Below are 17,367 nucleotides of genomic sequence, written 5' to 3'. Positions count from 1 at the left end.
ATGAATAGTTATCTAAAATATTGCTGGTTCTGAACTCCTTGACTTTTAATCTTGTTCTGTTTTGATGTCCTAGATCATCACCTCTTTTCTTGAATAATGGTATTTCTTAATTAATGTTTCTTCATTCAGTCTAACCCCTGTTTATTCTATACTCTAAATTTCTGTTATAATGATCTTCATACTCTATTTAATTAAAATTTCCCCTTGCTTAAAGTCTTACAGTAAGACTTCTGCTTCAGGCCACTTTGAAGTAACTAACACCAGAGTCCTTCTCATTAATTACAACTTGAACACTGAAAAATATTTTAAACATACAGTTTGAAAAAAAAAAAAAGAACAGGTAGAAAAAAAAATTATGATCCTTGAAGTAGGCAAAAACGTGACCAACTTTTGCTTGGAAATACATTCCATGTCATGGTGAAAAGTAGGGGAATCTAAGCAGAGAATGGCAGCTTGAGTTCTGGCAGGTCAAAGTGGAGACTTTGCTAAAAATACAGGGTCCTTAGTGGAGACAGTAGGATGTCACTCCTTAGTGATGTGGCTAAATATCCTTATAGTAAAGACTCCATTAAGTTTACACACAAGTCTTAGTAATTAAGCTTATCCACAAGTGACTTAACTATTTGCTAAATACCTTTTAAAGAAAATAAACAAAACATTTAGACACTTAAAAAAAATCTAAAATTTATTTTAGGAAGCAGGAAAATGTGTCCCTTACCTAGAAATGTAGAAAATCAACCAACTGATACAGAAATGTCAGAGATGGAGCCAAAATAATGGGATTAAGTAAAAAGAACTTTAAAAATGTAAGTATGCTTAAAATTGTAAAGAACAGTATAAATAAAATGAAGGTATAAATTACAGCAATAGAAACTACCAAATGGAAATTCTAGAGTTGAAATACACAGCACTGAAAATTAAAGATTTACTGGATGGATTTAGCAGATTGGAAACTGTAGAGGAAAGAACAATGAACTTGAATACATATCACTAGAAACTACCTAACTGAAGCAAAATGAGAGAAAAAAAAAAGTCATCCATGTGCACATGCACACACAGAAAATGAACAGAAATCAGTGACCTGTTGGAAAATATTGAATACCCTAACATACATTATTTGGCTTCACTATTTGGGATAATGAAAGGCTGTAAAATACTTGAAGAAATAATAGCTAAAAAGTTTTAAATTTTATAAAAAACTCTAAACCAATAAATGATAAACATTCAATAAGTAGCAAGCAGGAAAAATGTGAAGAAAACCTCCAGAGGTGTGTCAGAATCAAATTGATGTAAATCAATGATAATGAGAAAACTCTGACAGAAATCAGGAGAAAAAAAAGATACAGAGCAACAAAGGTAGGAATTGTCATTGATTTAATCTCAAAAACACTGCAAACCAGAAGACAATAGAACAATTTTAGTGTGTAGAAAAAAGTAATTGTCAACCTGAAATTGTGTACCCAGTAAAAGTATCTTTCAAAAATGAGAGTTAAATACACAGATTTTTACTCAAAAGCAGTTGAGAGAATCAATTTCCAGTAGATTTAATAGTAAAAGAGATATTAAAGGAGACTATCAGGTTCAAAGATTATGAACCCTGAAGAAGACTTAAAAGATATGAGGAGGACTAGAATTCATAAATATATAGGTAGATGTGAAAGAGATTTTTCTCAGTTTAAATGTTTTTAAAAGATATTTGACTACAGAAAGTAATGTATTAAAAATATGTGCTAAGGTTTGTAATATTCAAAGATGTCAACTGTGTGATCACAATAGCACAGAGATAAGGAAGAAAATGAACATGTAAAGTTATCACATTATCTATGAATGGTGTAAGTGTCTTTCAGGGTAGGCTAAAATAAATTAATAATGTGTATTATAACCTAAGGAGAAACTACAAAAAAAAAAATCAAAATTATATGGCAATAAGCTAACAGAGCATAAAATGGAACACTAAAAATAATTAATTTTAAAAACAAGGGCAGGAAAGTTGAGGAAAAACAACAAAAAACAGTCTGGAAAATAGAAAATAAATAGCAAGGAAACAAATTTAAGCCAACCAATTTGTTATCATGTTAAATATAAATAGTCTTAATTCTATCATTAAAAAGGAGACATCTTTTAATTGATAATAAAGCAAGACCAAATTACACAATGCCTAAAAGAAACACACTTTGCATATAAAGACATAGACATATTAAAAGGAAATACCATTTACCAAGAAAACACTACTCTAACGAATGCTTGATACTATTACAGATTTCACTTCTGGTTGAGAGCCATCCCCAAGCTCCAGACACATGGTTGCTATCCCTTTGGCTCAGCAGTTTAAAGCTTCCTTAGATTTTTCCCAATCTTCAAATTCTCTTTTTGCCTAAGTTATTTAGAGTTAGATTTTGTTCCATAGAACCAAAATCCAAGTAACGTACATCTTTAGGAATTTCTACCCATCTATGGTATGGCACTAACAAGAAAGGTAGGTTCTGGTCTAATATTACAACTTCTACTGTGAAATAATATAGAAAACAACTTTTCTAGGTGACTGTTTTCTTCATTTTAATAGACAGCCTGGAGAAACTTTACAAATTAACGTGTAAGTGGTTCAACTTCATTTGCAGGCCTTTCTTCCTTTTGGTCTTAGAAAGGGTAAAGAGCAAGAAGATTAATAGTTAGAAAATGGCCTAAAATGAGCTTTGACAAATGAAGGTTGGATCAGTAAACGTCTTATGAAAATGTCATTTTCTTAGAAAACTTTTAAAACTGAATGTAAGTGTGGCATTAAGGCCAAATCAATTCATTATTAATGTAAATAACAAAATTTGGACAATTTAGGGAAAATTTGGAAAATAAGTAAAAGGATAATATTATTAACTGCAGGTGGTTCTGAAAGTTGAAGGCAAGTTAGATGGAACGAAAATTCCCAGATAATGAGATACATTTCACGGGCAGTAGCAGAAATCCACTCAAATCCTTAAATTTTAGTTCACTTTTGTACAGAAATTTATTGTTAAGAGATTAAGCAACATCTTAAAGTGATGATGTGATCATTTTATCATTTGTTGATTAACAATTTCGTTCAAATATACAACAGCAATGCTCCAAGGCTTCCAGGAATATACCTGGCTATAGCTACAAAAGCCAGTATTTCAGAAAATGGGTACTCATGTCCTGTATGCTTATCAAAATAATACTGATTTTGTAGCAAATTGGAAAGGACATGGAAGTATAAAGAGGAAAAAGAAAAGGCCCCCAGTCTTATATTCATCTATACTATGAGTATAATAATATTACTTATTCTCAAAGGGTTGTTGTGAAAATTAAGATAATTCATGTCAAAATCTGAAACAGAAGAGACATTCAATAAAGGTAACCTATGCTTATTGAAGTGGGCCACCTCTGTTCAAATGTTAGTCTTTGGCTCCCATAATAGCAAATGAGGTCATCCAGAGGTAGCTCTGGCTTCATCTACAGGAGAGGGATGTGTCTATTGGACCGTGGTCAATGAAGTACTTACAACAGGCTTCCTTCGGTCATTGACTAAGGGCTGCCCCTGGGGGCCTGTACATTCTGAGGCACTTCTCGCAAAGCCAGATCTACTCCCAGCCAGATAGCGGCCTTTCAACAGAGATGCAGGTGCTGGCTTTGGGAGGGCAAGCACCCAGGAGATGCTGTACACAAAAATGGTGAAGGGATCTGAATGGAGGGATGGAGTGTCCACTACAGTTCCCTTCCATTTTCTTTTTTCTGCTTGCTTATTTTATTTCTTTGCTTGGTTGTTTGTAAACATAGTTGGGAGGACATTATAAGATATACCGGTATGTAATCTCCATGAGGGAAGAGATTCTTTTTTTTTTTTAATCCCAAGTAGTAACTCTACACTTAGACAAATGCTAGTTACAAGGGCAGTACTTAATAAATATTTGTTGTATGAATGCAGGTTTGTGATCTGCTTTTATAGTTTAACTATAAGTGTTGACAATCTTTTCCTGTTTAACCTGATACCGTGAGAATATTATATTGTGAGAACATTATGATGCGAGACAGTTTTTAAAAATTTTCTCGGGTGCCTGGGTGGCTCAGATGGTTAACCATCTGACTTTGGCTCAGGTCATGATTCAGGGTCCTGGGATAGAGTCCCACATGGAGCCCCAAGCTCGGTGGGAAGTCTGTTTGTCCCTCTCCCTTTGCTCCACCCCACCCCCACTCTTGTGGCTCTTTCTCTCTCTCTCTGTCTCAAATAAATAAGTCAAGTCTTAAAAAAATTATTTTTCTTATACTCCAAGGCACAAATGTGCCTAATTTAAAGAACCATTTATGTTTTATGCAATTTTTCAATGTGATAAATAATGTCTTCATAAACTTTTTATATCAAGTTCTGCTACATTATATTTCCTCACAGCCAATTCAGAGAAATAGAAATATTGAACTAAATCACATCCATGATTTAAAAAAAAAAAAAGGTCTTGTTTTTTCAGATATTTAGGCAAACACAAACAATAATACTGACCCTGAACTGTAGGTCATCAGCAGCGGATATTAGTAGGCAGATACGTATTCTTAAGTCAGTTAATTCTCCGTAAACCAAAAAAAGTGTCAAACATCTGATCTGAAGAGGGTCTTGAACCTTCAAAATATTTTTGGAACAAATATGACATACATTTTAATGACCACCAAATGTTGAGACCAAATGCCAGGGTTCTGTCCATGGAGGTCAAAGTCACATGGATCCGTGGCTTGGTGTCCCTGCACCTGGTTACAGGAAGAGGTCTGCTGACCCCAGGATGCACAAGGGTTTTCTGCTCGTTGAGCAAAGGTGATACTGCATATGTGAACATGTTGAAGACACGTGTCCCTGAAGGCAGTGGTATTTGACTGGTGGTCTCATGTCCCCCTGATTATACATGCACTCTGTCTTTATAGTAGTGACTGCCAGATCCCACTTGCAAGGCTCACATCCTGCCGTCTTCTCCAACAGGTCAGCATGACATTTTTGTTCGAACAGAGTCACCTACTCTGATTGCTGTGCATCACGGAGCTCCAGAGGCTTCAACCTTTTTTCTGTCTACTGGATTCTTTGAGCTGTTCTTTCTTCTCCAGTATATGGTCCCACTCATTCAACAATGTGGACCCATTTCTGAGTTTCATGTCAGATACTCAAACCACCAGCAAAATAAGGCATGCTGTGTTAAAAAGCAAAAACAAAAAAACTATGCTAAGAATGCCTTACAATTAAAATGGAAAGCTAGATTTTCTGGGCATGACTAGACAAATAAACTAGTTTCGTTTTTTTTTTTTTTTTTTTTTCACCAGACATCTTACTTCTCAGAATCTAGCCGTTTATGTTTTGACGTTTTTGAGAATAGAAACTGTCATACACCATTTTTAATGTATACAGGCAAACATATAAGCATGTATATAGTATTTGTATATGGGAAGTTCCTTATAAATACCTTTTGATTTAAGTGAAAACAGGTTAATTATAGTTTTTTATGCATTAAAAGAAATTGGATTCCTTTGTGAAATGTGGGCAAAAGAGCCCGCGAGATGGCTGGTATTTTTCACTTCTTAGAGAAATCTGGCTTTGTGTGGAGACGACTTTGCTCTCTTAGGTCTGATTCCATCTGCAGCTCTCTGAGTCCTGTATCAATTGCCTCTTTCAACCAGCCTAGAAAACTTCCATGAAGTTGAGGCCTGGCTAAGGCTTTAGATTGCTTTATGACATTCTTTCCTTTCTTTGCACAGGTTGTCAGTATGTACTTTCTCTAAGCTTAAATAAACTACTTCTTCGCTTATAAGAAGTCATGTACAGTATATTGTGTTTCTCAAGGGTAATATTCATCCTTCTGGATATATTCCCCAAACGAGAGAACTGTCAACATCTGTTTCTGGCAAGCTAAGAAAGAGAAAGGATGTCAGAGCCAACAACTTGCTTCCTGTGGGAATAATTTTGGGTTTGTACACCTCCTTGACTGTTAATTTATAAACATGCTAACCATATTATTCTTCCCATCAAAAATTCATGCCAGTTTTGAGCAGTTTCAGGGGAAAAAAAATATCACAAATGTAGAATTAAATTCTCAAGCTTCCATTAAGTGGAGGTCAAGGAAAAACAGTGAATGTTACATTGTCTGTTATGCATTTAAAACTACTAATTATGATACAAGTAGAAGAAATAAAGTTTTGGGTTTTGTTTTTGGGTTTGTTTTTTTTTTTTTTTTTTTGCTTTCTCTTTTGAAATAAAGTCTTGTACCATAGAAGCAGTATAATTTAACTCGCTTCCCATTCCTCCAGATGTAATAAGAACACCCAACCAGATGTAGGTAGCTGCTAGTAGAACTGCTTAGACAGGGGCCAGCAAGCTGAGGCTGCACGGTGAAGTCTGAGTATCGAGGGCCAGATGACTGCTGAATTGTGAGAGAGCCAGGAACTTGAAGTCTAGGGCATTAGGCCATCAGCATGGAGTTTGCAGGTCTTGGAAGCCAAGGGAAAGCCTAAGGGGAGGAAGCCCAGGAATCAGTCAGGGATGATTGGACCAGGCAATTTTACCAGAGAGGAAGCAATTGAGAAGATGAGGAAGTTCGATGCCATGGATGTTTTTAGTTGAAGTAGCAAAATCGGACTGATTCTAGCAAGGTGATTTTGTTTTTCTAATTGCTTCCATAGATCTCACTGGGCATGGATCATAGGAGTAAAAAGTGGGCAGTGCAGCCAGAGAGAAAGTGAAATGCTCTTTGGTACATGTCAGGAGCAGGAACTACATATAGTGGGAGAGGGCCAGACCTGGAGAATAAACGGTCTTTTGGAGGACAGCCCAGCAGCTGGGAAGTCCAAAAAGGTGGCAGAACCTGCCATCCAGGGACTTTGGCTACAGGTAGAAGATAGAGGTTCAGGTAGGCAGGTGGTTGGCATATAGGAGGGCCAGAGGTGAACAGTAGGTGGCTCCCTAGCAGGTGGGCAGAGCACAAGACGAGGGCATGCTGGCAGTAGCAAATAGGGACCCAGCCATGAAGAATGAGGCTCAGATGGAGATTTTTATTTTTAAAACAAGTGGGGCTGGCAGGCAGGAAAATTGGAAGGAAACGAGAGGGAAGAGAAGGACCTCATCTCGATAGCCAGGGCACAAAGCTTGGCCCAGACCTTGGGAAATAAGAGAAAGAAGTATTTAAGATCAGGGAGAGACCAGAAAAGAAAGCAGACCTGATGTAAAACCTCAGCACTGGAGATGCTTCTATTTCTTATATCCAAGGACCAAGAGGATCAGAGAGACTACAGCAAGATGTACATTTTGGTCATGAGAGTCCATGGTGGGGAGGACAGAAAAAAAAAATACTTAAGGGGCCCCAGATACCAAGTTGGAAGCTATAGAATGTAGGGAGGCTGGCAGTACTCACTGATCTAAACTGGAGCTGAGATAGGAACTTGAGCCATGTGGAAGTCCTTCTAGTACCTTCTCCAGGATAATGTTGTCCTCAGTGCTTTCCGGACCCCAGGTTTGTTGCAGTAGGTGCAGTGGAATGCCTAGGAATTTGCAGGAGCATGTACTTAAGGTTTATATTCCCACTACTGTTTTCCAGTTCATGCTGGTATAATTCATGCTGCTGCTGGATGACAGTTTTTAAAAGGGTCCTCAAACTCATTCATATTCCTTCTAGCAAGACGTGGAGCATCGTTCTTCTGCCCTGGAACATGGGTGGCCTCAGAGACTTTCTTCTGAAAGCAGAATGAGAAGGGAGTACGCTGTCTGATTTCTGAGGCTTCCTTCCAGCTCTCTCTCATAACTGTTGTCCATGGAACCTATCTCCTGTCCGTGAAGGCCAGGTCACAGGGGCAGGCCATGTACAGCTGTTTGATTTACAGTGCTCACTGCCCAACAACCAGATATATTAGTGAGGAAGTCAGAGTGAGATGACTCCACACCCAGCGACCATCTGATTTCAGTCAGAGAAATAGACTGAAATTGACACGAGACTCTGGTTAAGACCTACCTAGTTGAGTTCAGTTAACCCCACAGCCATGAAGTGATGATGATGATGATTATAATGATGATAAGTGATTTGTTTCACACACCGAGTTTAGGGGAGTTTGTTACACAGCAGTAGATAACTAAAAAGATTTTGGTAACTGATACTGGAGTGCTACTGCCACAAGAACTGAAATGTGTGACATTGGCCTTGGGACTGAACTATGTGCAGATGATGCTAGAAGGGTTTTGAGGAGGTTGTTGGTGAGAGGTTCAAGAGTAGTGAGGAAAAAGTTTTTGGAATCTGAAGGAAATGAGACACTGTCATGTAGTGGCAGAAGTTTTACCAATACTGTTGTTTGCAATAATCTGGTAAACTGGGTGAGTTAGCTAAAGAGATTTCCAGGCAGAATGGGGAAGGTGTCTCTTAACTTCTTCTAGCTTTCTTTTAGAAAATGAAGGAGGAGAGAATTGAGCTTAAAACATAAACTGTTAAATATAATTGTGCCAAGACTTAGTGGGTTCAAAAATAAAGCTTTTTTCTCTTATCCACTCTCTCCAAATGGAAAATGATTTTTCTTCCCTTTTTTTCCCAACCTTAAAGAGATAATATTTAATTCTTCCTAATAAAGTAGGATGATAGCTGGTTTTCCTTAAATGCCCTTTATCAGGTCAAGGAAGTTCTTTTCTATTTCTAGTATGCTGAACATTTCTAACATGAATGGATGCTGTATTTTTTTTTAAAGATTTTATTTATTTATTTGACAGAGAGAGAGATCACAAATAGGCAGAAAGACAGACAAAGAGAGAGATGAGGAGAAGCAGGCTCCCTGCTGAGCAGAGAGCCCCATGTGGGACTCGATCCCAGGCCCCTGGGATCTGAGCCGAAGGCAGAGGCTTAACCCACTGAGCCACCCAGGCGCCCCTGGATGCTGTATTTTGCCTAATGCATTTTCTGCATGTATTGAGATAATTATGGGGTTTTGTTTTTTTATATACTTTTGTTTTATTTTAGTTTGCTAATAGGTGAGCTATTTCCACTGTTTCCAGTTGTTAAATCAACCTTGCATTCTGAAGATAAACCAACTTGATCATACTGTATCATCCTTCAATACACTTTGCTACATTTCATTGTGTAAAATTGTGTTACAGATATTTGTGTTTCTGTCAAAAAGGGCTATTGTTCCATAGTTTTACTCTGTTGTGACTTTTTTCCCTGGTTATTTTATAAGGGTAATTCTGGCATCATAAAATGTGCTGGGAAGTGATCCCTGCTCCTTTTTTTTCTTGAAAGTGTTTACATATAATTTGCATTACTGCTTCCTTAACCATTTAATAGAATTTACTGGTGAAGTCATCTGAACCTGTATTTTTTATGAGATTTATAATTATAAATTCAATAGGTGTAGAACTATTCAGGTGATCTATTTCTTCTTGAGTGAGCTTTGATAGTTGTGGCTTTAAAGGTATCTACCCTTAGTTGCCTAACTTAATGACATAATGTTATTCATAATGTTCTCTTATTATCTTGTAGTTGCTATAGGTCCTGTAGTGATGTCCCCCTTTCATTTTTGTTACTGGTAATTTATGTCTTTTTTTTTAAAGATTATATTTATTTATTTGACAGAGAGAGAGAGATCACAAGTAGGCAGAGAGACAGGCAGAGAGAGAGAGAAGCAGGCTCCCTGCTGAGCAGAGAACCCCATGCAGGGCTCAACCTCAGGATCCTGAGCTGAAGGCGCCCCCGGTGATTTATGTCTTTACCCTTCTTTTCCTGAACATATGGCTAAAGGTTCATCAGTCTTTTTTTAATTTTTAATTTTTAATTTTTTATAAACATATATTTTTATCCCCAGGGGAAGGTTCATCAGTCTTATCGATCTTATTAAAAAACTGGTTTATTTGAGTTTCTTTATTGTTTTTCTATTGTATATCTCTTTGTCTTCTATTATAATCCATGTTATTTTCTTAATTCTGCTTAGTTTGTGTTTATTTCTTTCTTGTTTCCAGCTTATCTAATTAATTTTTAAATGTAAGCACTTACCATGAAATCTCTTCTATGCTGCATAAAGGGACTTTAATATGTTGTGGTTTTATTTCCATTTAGCACAATATTTTAAATATATTTTATTATTTTTATTATTATATTTATTTATCTATAATGTTAAATATATAAATAAATCATATAATATAATTATTAATAATTATTAAATTAATAATAATCATTGTGCTTAATGTTATGTTTTAATGAGTTTATTGTTTGTTGTTGTTGTTTTCCCCAACCTGCATGAGTTCTGGCAGTTGTTTGGTTTATCATTTTCTGGTGATTCTTCTCTTGGTCTAAGACAGTTTCCCGTCATCATGTAGAGACTAGCACAGTTCCAGAGATCTCAAGGACTATCTCTCTTCCAATCTATGGTGATTTCTCTTAGTATAGTCTCCTCTTTTTTGTATTCTTTGCAAAAAAATAAAAAAAAATCCACCTATTTTTACCTCCCTAAACTCTAATTTTCATCTCTTTTGCTTGATAGATCTATTTTAGTTTCCATGTCTTGCACTGGAAATGGCTTGTAAGCAATAAGCTGGGAAAATCATGGGGCTCACGTTTTTCTCTCTCACTTTTTCAGGAAGTGTAGGCCTGTACTCCTATTAGCCAAGTTTGAAAACTATTGTTTCATTTATGTTGCCTGGCTACCTAGTTATTTAAAGTGAAAAAATACTTTTGATTCCTATCGTTTCATCTGAAGCAGAAGTGTTGGCCATGTTGATTAAAATCTACACCCCTATCACAGCCAGAAAGGACATACTGATCTGATACCTGCCTAGGTCTCCATAATCTCATACCACTCTCTCTTTAACTTACTATGTTGCTGATACACTGATGTCTTTCTAGTTTTTTAAAAAATACCCCATGCACTTTAGGGCCTCTGCTTAGAATGTTCGTCATCTAACAGAGTCCATTTATTACTTCTTGCCATTCTACATGATTCAGCTGAAGTGTTACATTCGCAACTATGCATTATATCAAAATAAGTGCTACCCACCATACCAGTAATTTCAGTCTTTAACATCTAGTAGTTACCTCTTTTTATTGGTTTGTTTATAAAAAAAAGAAAACAATATTTTGGGATTTGGGGGGATCTGCTCTTTTCTCTTTTTTTGGTGTTTCTCCAGCAACACTTAGAGGTACTCAGATCTTAAGTATATAATTCATTTTCATAAATGTGTATCAATTTACAAAACATTTCTATAACCCAAGGTGGCTCTCTTATGTCCCTTTGGATCAATTCTTACCTCTGTCCTGAAAAGTCCACTACTGTGTGATTTTATCACCACAAATTAGTTTGTCTACTCTAGAATTTCATATAAATGCAATAATGCAGGATACATTTTAATGTTTGCTTTATATCACTGAGTATAATATTTCTGAGTTTTCTCCATGTTTTTATATATTCCAGGAGATTATTTCTTCTTATTACTAGTAGTATTTCAGTGTATAGACAAGTCAGTTCATTTATCTATTCTTTCACTGATGTAAATCCAGATTGTTTCTTTATGGTTTGGACCATGATTAGGTATGAACTTTAATGTACATAATATGAACTTTTTTGTACAAAACTTCTTGTGGACAAATGTTTTGGTTCACATGAATCAATACCTAGGTGTGAAATTGCTGGATCATAGGGTAGATAAATGTTTAACTTTTTAAAAAACTGACAGTTTTCCAAAATGTTGGTATCATTTCAGTTCTACTACTAATGTATGAGAAGTGAGTTTTTACTCTTTTTGATTTGATAATTTGCCATGCTGGTAGGTGTATAAGGAGTATTTTATGGTGTATTTAATTTGCATTTTCCTGATGAGTAATGATTTTGAGTGTGTTTTTATGTGCTTATAATGTTGTAGTTCATTTACATTTGCCGTAATTATTACTATATCCCTATTTAAGTCTACCATTTTAACGTTTATTTTTACTTATACTTTCTGTACCTTGTTCCTCTTTTCCTCCTTATCTGTCTTTTTGTATTAGGAGTGAATAAATATAATCTTTAGCATTCATGTTAGAGCTTCTGAAGGATTCTGTTACGCTTCTTTGTTTTCTTTTAGTTGTCAATTTATACATTATAATACTTAACCATTTTTAATATTAGGATATGTATCTTTAACATCATATTCTACACTCAAAAATAGTATGTCACAAAAGATGAGAACTTTACAAAAATGTAAATACACAATTACTATGCTTCCATACTCCATTCTTTGCCTTCTTGTTGTCACATATTTTAATTCTGTGTTTACTAAAAAATTCACGCTCATGTTATTTTTACTTTAACAACCAATAGTTTTTAAAGGACATTTAATTATATACGTGTGTAAAAGCAGGGATAATTTTTTAAAAGATATTTTCTATTTCCTGGCTTATCAAATTTTTCTAAGTTTTTGGATTCCTTTCTTTAGAACCAAGTTTCTATCTGATATTATATTCTTTCTAGATAGAAAGCTTTTTATTCATTTACTATAATGTAGATTTGCTGGAGATAAATTCAGTCAGCTTTTACCTGTCAGAAATGTAATTATTTCTTCTTTACTAAAGGATATTTTAAAAGATAGAATTCTAGGTGATGTGTTGTTTTTTGGTTTTGTTTGTAGTATGTATGTGTGTGTGCCAGCCATTTAAAACACTCTTTCCATTGTTTTCTGACTTTATTGTCTTTGAAGACAATTCAGTTGCAATTTTATGCTTGTTTTCCGTTAAGTAACAATTTTGTTCCTTTTGCTGACTTCAAGATTTTATCTTTAAATTTTAGCAATTTGATGTGGATGTTTATGTGTTTATTTTGTGTTTTTCCTTCTTTTGGTTCTCTGAGATTCTTGGATCTGTGATTTATTGTCTTTTATTAATTTTGGAAATTTGAGCAATTATTTCTCGACATATTTTTTCAGCCTCATTCATGCTGTCTTCTATATCTGGTACTCCAATTAGATGCATGTTAAACTATATGACATTTCCCATGGATCATGGGTGCTCTGAACTATTTTTTTCCCCACATCTTTTTCTCATTGTATTTCAGTTTAGATGATTTTGTTAACCTTACTTTTGGTTCACTGATTATTTGCTCTTTTTGTCTAATCTGCTGATCTACCAACAGAGGGGATTTTTCATCTCTAACGTTGTATTTTCATTCCTAGCATTTCCATTTGCCTCTTTTCTCACAGTTTCTCTCTCTCTGCTGAACTGTCTCTCCATCATGTATGTTTTCCATCTTTTCTGCTATATACTTCCAACAAATCAAGTATAGGAAAAAACAAAAGGAAGAGTTGCTAAAGGAGAAAAGAAATATTTAAACTTAAGAGATCTGTAAACGTAAAATAGAGAATACTCAGTTCTGAGACTCAAATAGGTACAAGATAAATCTCAAATATAAAGAATACAGAAAGAGTTAAAAATCATAAGACAAAGAAAAAAAAAGGTAAATAGAAGATAGATTCGGAAACATAACATGAAAATGGTTGAATCCCTGAAAAAGAAAAAAAAAAAAACAGAATCAGGAGTTAATAAAAATAATAAAATAAAATTATCTTCAAGAAGATGAAACACGTATTTGCAGAGGAGGCTCTTTGCATTCCCGGAGGGTTTGAGAGAAAACATATTCAGCAGTAAAATTCTTAGAATCCAAATACTACAAAAAAAATTGTTACTAGCTTCTAGACAAGATAAATAAATTACTTACAAAGGAAAAAAGAAAGTCAGACTGGCATTGTACTTCTCATTGGAAATATTGGATATTATAAGGTGGTAGAATAACATCCACAAAATTATTGGGAGCAAGAGGAAGGAATGCAACTCAAGAATAATACACCAGCACCAACTGTATTCACTGTCAGAGTGGAAAAGTTATTCGCATGGATGTAAACTTTTAGACTTAGACTATATGTTTTGATGCTATATTCCACTATGCAGTAGCCCGAAGAGATAGAAGTTTATTTCTCCCATGTAACAGTGAAGAGGAGAGAGATTGCTTGAGGGTGTGCTATGAGCTAATTCAAGGATCTAAGTTCCTCCTAGCTTGATTCTCTGCCATTCTGGAAGGCAGAGCTTCATAACCTTTGTCTGTGTCATTGAATGTGCTGGCACACTGGTGAAGCCTGTCTCAAAATAAATGTTGCAAATGCATAAATTAAAAAGTCTTATAAGTAACAATTAAATTATAGCTATGAACATATTTATAAAAATTTGTGAAGAAGCAATATATATATTTTAAAAAACTTTTAAAGATTTTATTTATTTATTTATTTGTCAGAGAGAAAGAGAGAACACAAGCAGGGGGCACAGCAGGCAGTGGGGAAAAGCAGGTTCCCCGCTGAGCAGGGAGCCCGATGCAGGACTCGATCCCAGGACCCTGGGATCATGACCTGAGCTAAAGGCAGATGCTTAACTGACTGAGCCACCCAAGTGCCCTGATATATTTCCTTTTTGTAATGATTTTAAATAACAAATTCTGGTGGTGTGTCTAAGTTTGAAGTAGAGATAAGGGTGAACACCAACTGAATGAGGTTAAGTTTCTCACTATTCCTATTTTATAGGTTGAGGGAACTGAGATATGAGTTTCAAATAACTAATCCAAGGTTACAAGTCTAGTATTCAGTGGAGTCAGGGTTCTGGCCTAGGCAATCTGGCTACAAAGTCTGTGTTCTTAGCCACTAAATAATAAAAGAAAAGAAAAGAAAAAAAAAGTAAATTGGGAAATAAAATTAATCAATATTAGAATTAATGAAATAGTAAAAACAGGATAAGTAAAAAGCAAAATCTATTGTTTGGAAAGACCAATATGAGAGATAAACAAGTAGCTGAACTAATTAAGGAAAAAATAGAGGGAAAAAAACAACAACTAGAAATGGGAAAGGAGACTGAGCTGCAGATATAAATGAAAATAAAAGTGTGATTTCTTGTTATAACATGTTCCTTGGTTGCCCCTGGACCTCAGCAAAGTTACCAGGCAAAACCATCCTGTCAGGTTCTGGTCCCTACACAGCCAGCTAACCACTAAGGCCAGTCACTTGTATCAATATGTTTAGCCTGCTCTTTCAAACGTGAACGCTAGAATAAAAACATCTTTGGAGAAATCCGATAGAGTCAAGCGGGAGTTTAAGGCAGGGCCAGACAGGCTGCTGGTTAAACATCCTAGACCGAGTGGTGATGCAACATGGAGGGTTTATGATGGGATTGGGAGTGACCAATTAAGTGACTCTTAATCTCACAAAACAAACTGAGGGTTTCTGGGGGGAGGGGGATTGGGAGAAGGGGGGTGGGGTTATGGATACTGGGGAGGGTATGTGCTATGGTGAGTGCTGTGAAGTGTGTAAACCTGGTGATTCACAGATCTGTACCCCAGGGGATAAAAATATATTATATGATTATAAAAAAATAAAAAATTAAAAAAAAAAACCAAAAACCAAAAAACAAAACCATCCGAGACCAGTCAGAGACCAAGGCCTGGAAACCTGGCTGTGTGCTGAGGGCTTTGCAGCTAGAGGTGAGTCAGGACAAGTTGAAGGTCTAGTAGCCAAGGAGTCACTCCAGGCAGGAATGAGCAAGTAGGTTCTCAAGGTCAAGTGAACCAAAGCCAGGAATCTAGACAGCGGGGCTGAGTCAGAGTCACCATGGAGCAGGAATACCAAATTGAATCTAATGGCTTGGTAAGAATTGTTTGCCCACTGATGGTTACAGCCAGGGAGAGAGTGAGAGGCTGAAGAGCCAGGCCAGCTCCAGAAGAAGCTGCGAGAAGTAAATGAGATCTTGGAGAGGTTATTACACTGAGACACACAGCAATTTCCTTTCCATGAATATATTTTCATAAGTAGAATTATTCCCCATGACCTGACAGTTTCATCTGGACTGGAATGTTTTACATTTCCATTCAAAATCTAACACGATGGTAACTTTATATGATGGAGAAACTGCGTACTACAGACATGACTCTCAACAACCGTACACACACAAAAATGAGGAATTAAAATCAACTTAAATAATGTCCACAATTTTTCCAGAAGTACTTTCATTTATTATAATATCATTCTTCTCTATCTTCATCCCTGTATCTATTTTAGCCTTTTCCATTGGTTAAAATGTAATAAAGAAGTAAGTTTTTGAAGGTATTTACATTAAATCAAACTGATCCCTATAAAGGGATGAAATGATCTGAGGAAACCCTCACCTTCCAGATGTACTTGACTCTTTGTATTCTTTTTCCCCATGTTGTTGCTTGGTATTTATTTTAATTATAAGTTATTTAAATATAAACATGTGCAATATAAATATATATTTAAATGTTACTTAAATATAAACATGTGCAACCTGAAGAAACCATTGCATAATTATGCCTTGGAATGTCTTGCCTTTAGTGAATGTAGATGAACTAAGGACAATGACATTCTAAATGTCATGTGCAAAAATCCAGGAGCCCTATGATGGGTGAAAATGAAGGAATGCACACACAGACATGGACACATATTGGGAAGGTGAAGAAAGATAAGGTGTGGGGGGGATTGTTCTAATCAAATTTATTAATGGGGTAATGTTTCCCATCTCACACATGATTTAGGCAAGGAGTTAGATGAATCAGAAGTCATTGCACATCTCAGACAATGAAAAGCAGAATATCGAAACCATGAAACCCTAGGTAAGGTTGATGGAACCACAATGGTGGGGAATCTGACAGCTCCAGAGATTTATCTAACCTTGCTCTTCTTGGTCATCATTGAGCAACATTTCATCATATTGAATCATTGGAGATACTTCCAATTTGTAGACTAGGGTATATGTGATACACACTTTAAATGCATTAAGCAAAAAGAAAAAATAAATAAATGCATAAACTATTTAATGTACAGAACAATTTAATGAGATGGGTACCATTATTATTCCCATTTTATAGATGAGGAAACAGGCACAGAAAGGTAAATTAAATTACCTAGGCCTCCTGTGACTATATTCTTTATTCTCCAAATTTTGAAGTAAGTTTATTTCATCAACATATTTTTAGGATTATTTCTTCGCTGCTCATTCTACTGAAGTAATATGGATCAAGCTACAACTTTGTATCAGCATCTACATGGTTTTGTTGTTGTTGTTGTTTTGTTGTTGTTTTTTGTTAAAGATTTTATTTATTTATTTGAGACAGAGTAAGAGAGCAGGAGAGGGGAGGTCAGTGGGAGAAGCAGACTCTCCATGGAGCTGGGAACCCAGCGTGGGACCCGATCCCAGGACTCCAGGATCATGACCTGAGCTGAAGGCAGTCGCTTAACCAACTGAGCCACCGAGGCACCCTCTACATGGGTTTTGATCCAAGACTTCATGAGCCTATCCTGAAAAGAGTAAATTACACTCAGAAAGTACAAGCTAACTA

This window comes from Mustela erminea, chromosome 6, assembly GCF_009829155.1.
Source record: "Mustela erminea isolate mMusErm1 chromosome 6, mMusErm1.Pri, whole genome shotgun sequence".
Taxonomy (NCBI): domain Eukaryota; kingdom Metazoa; phylum Chordata; class Mammalia; order Carnivora; family Mustelidae; genus Mustela; species Mustela erminea.
The sequence above is the reverse complement of the archived record's forward strand: the minus strand, read 5'-3'. Positions refer to the sequence as shown.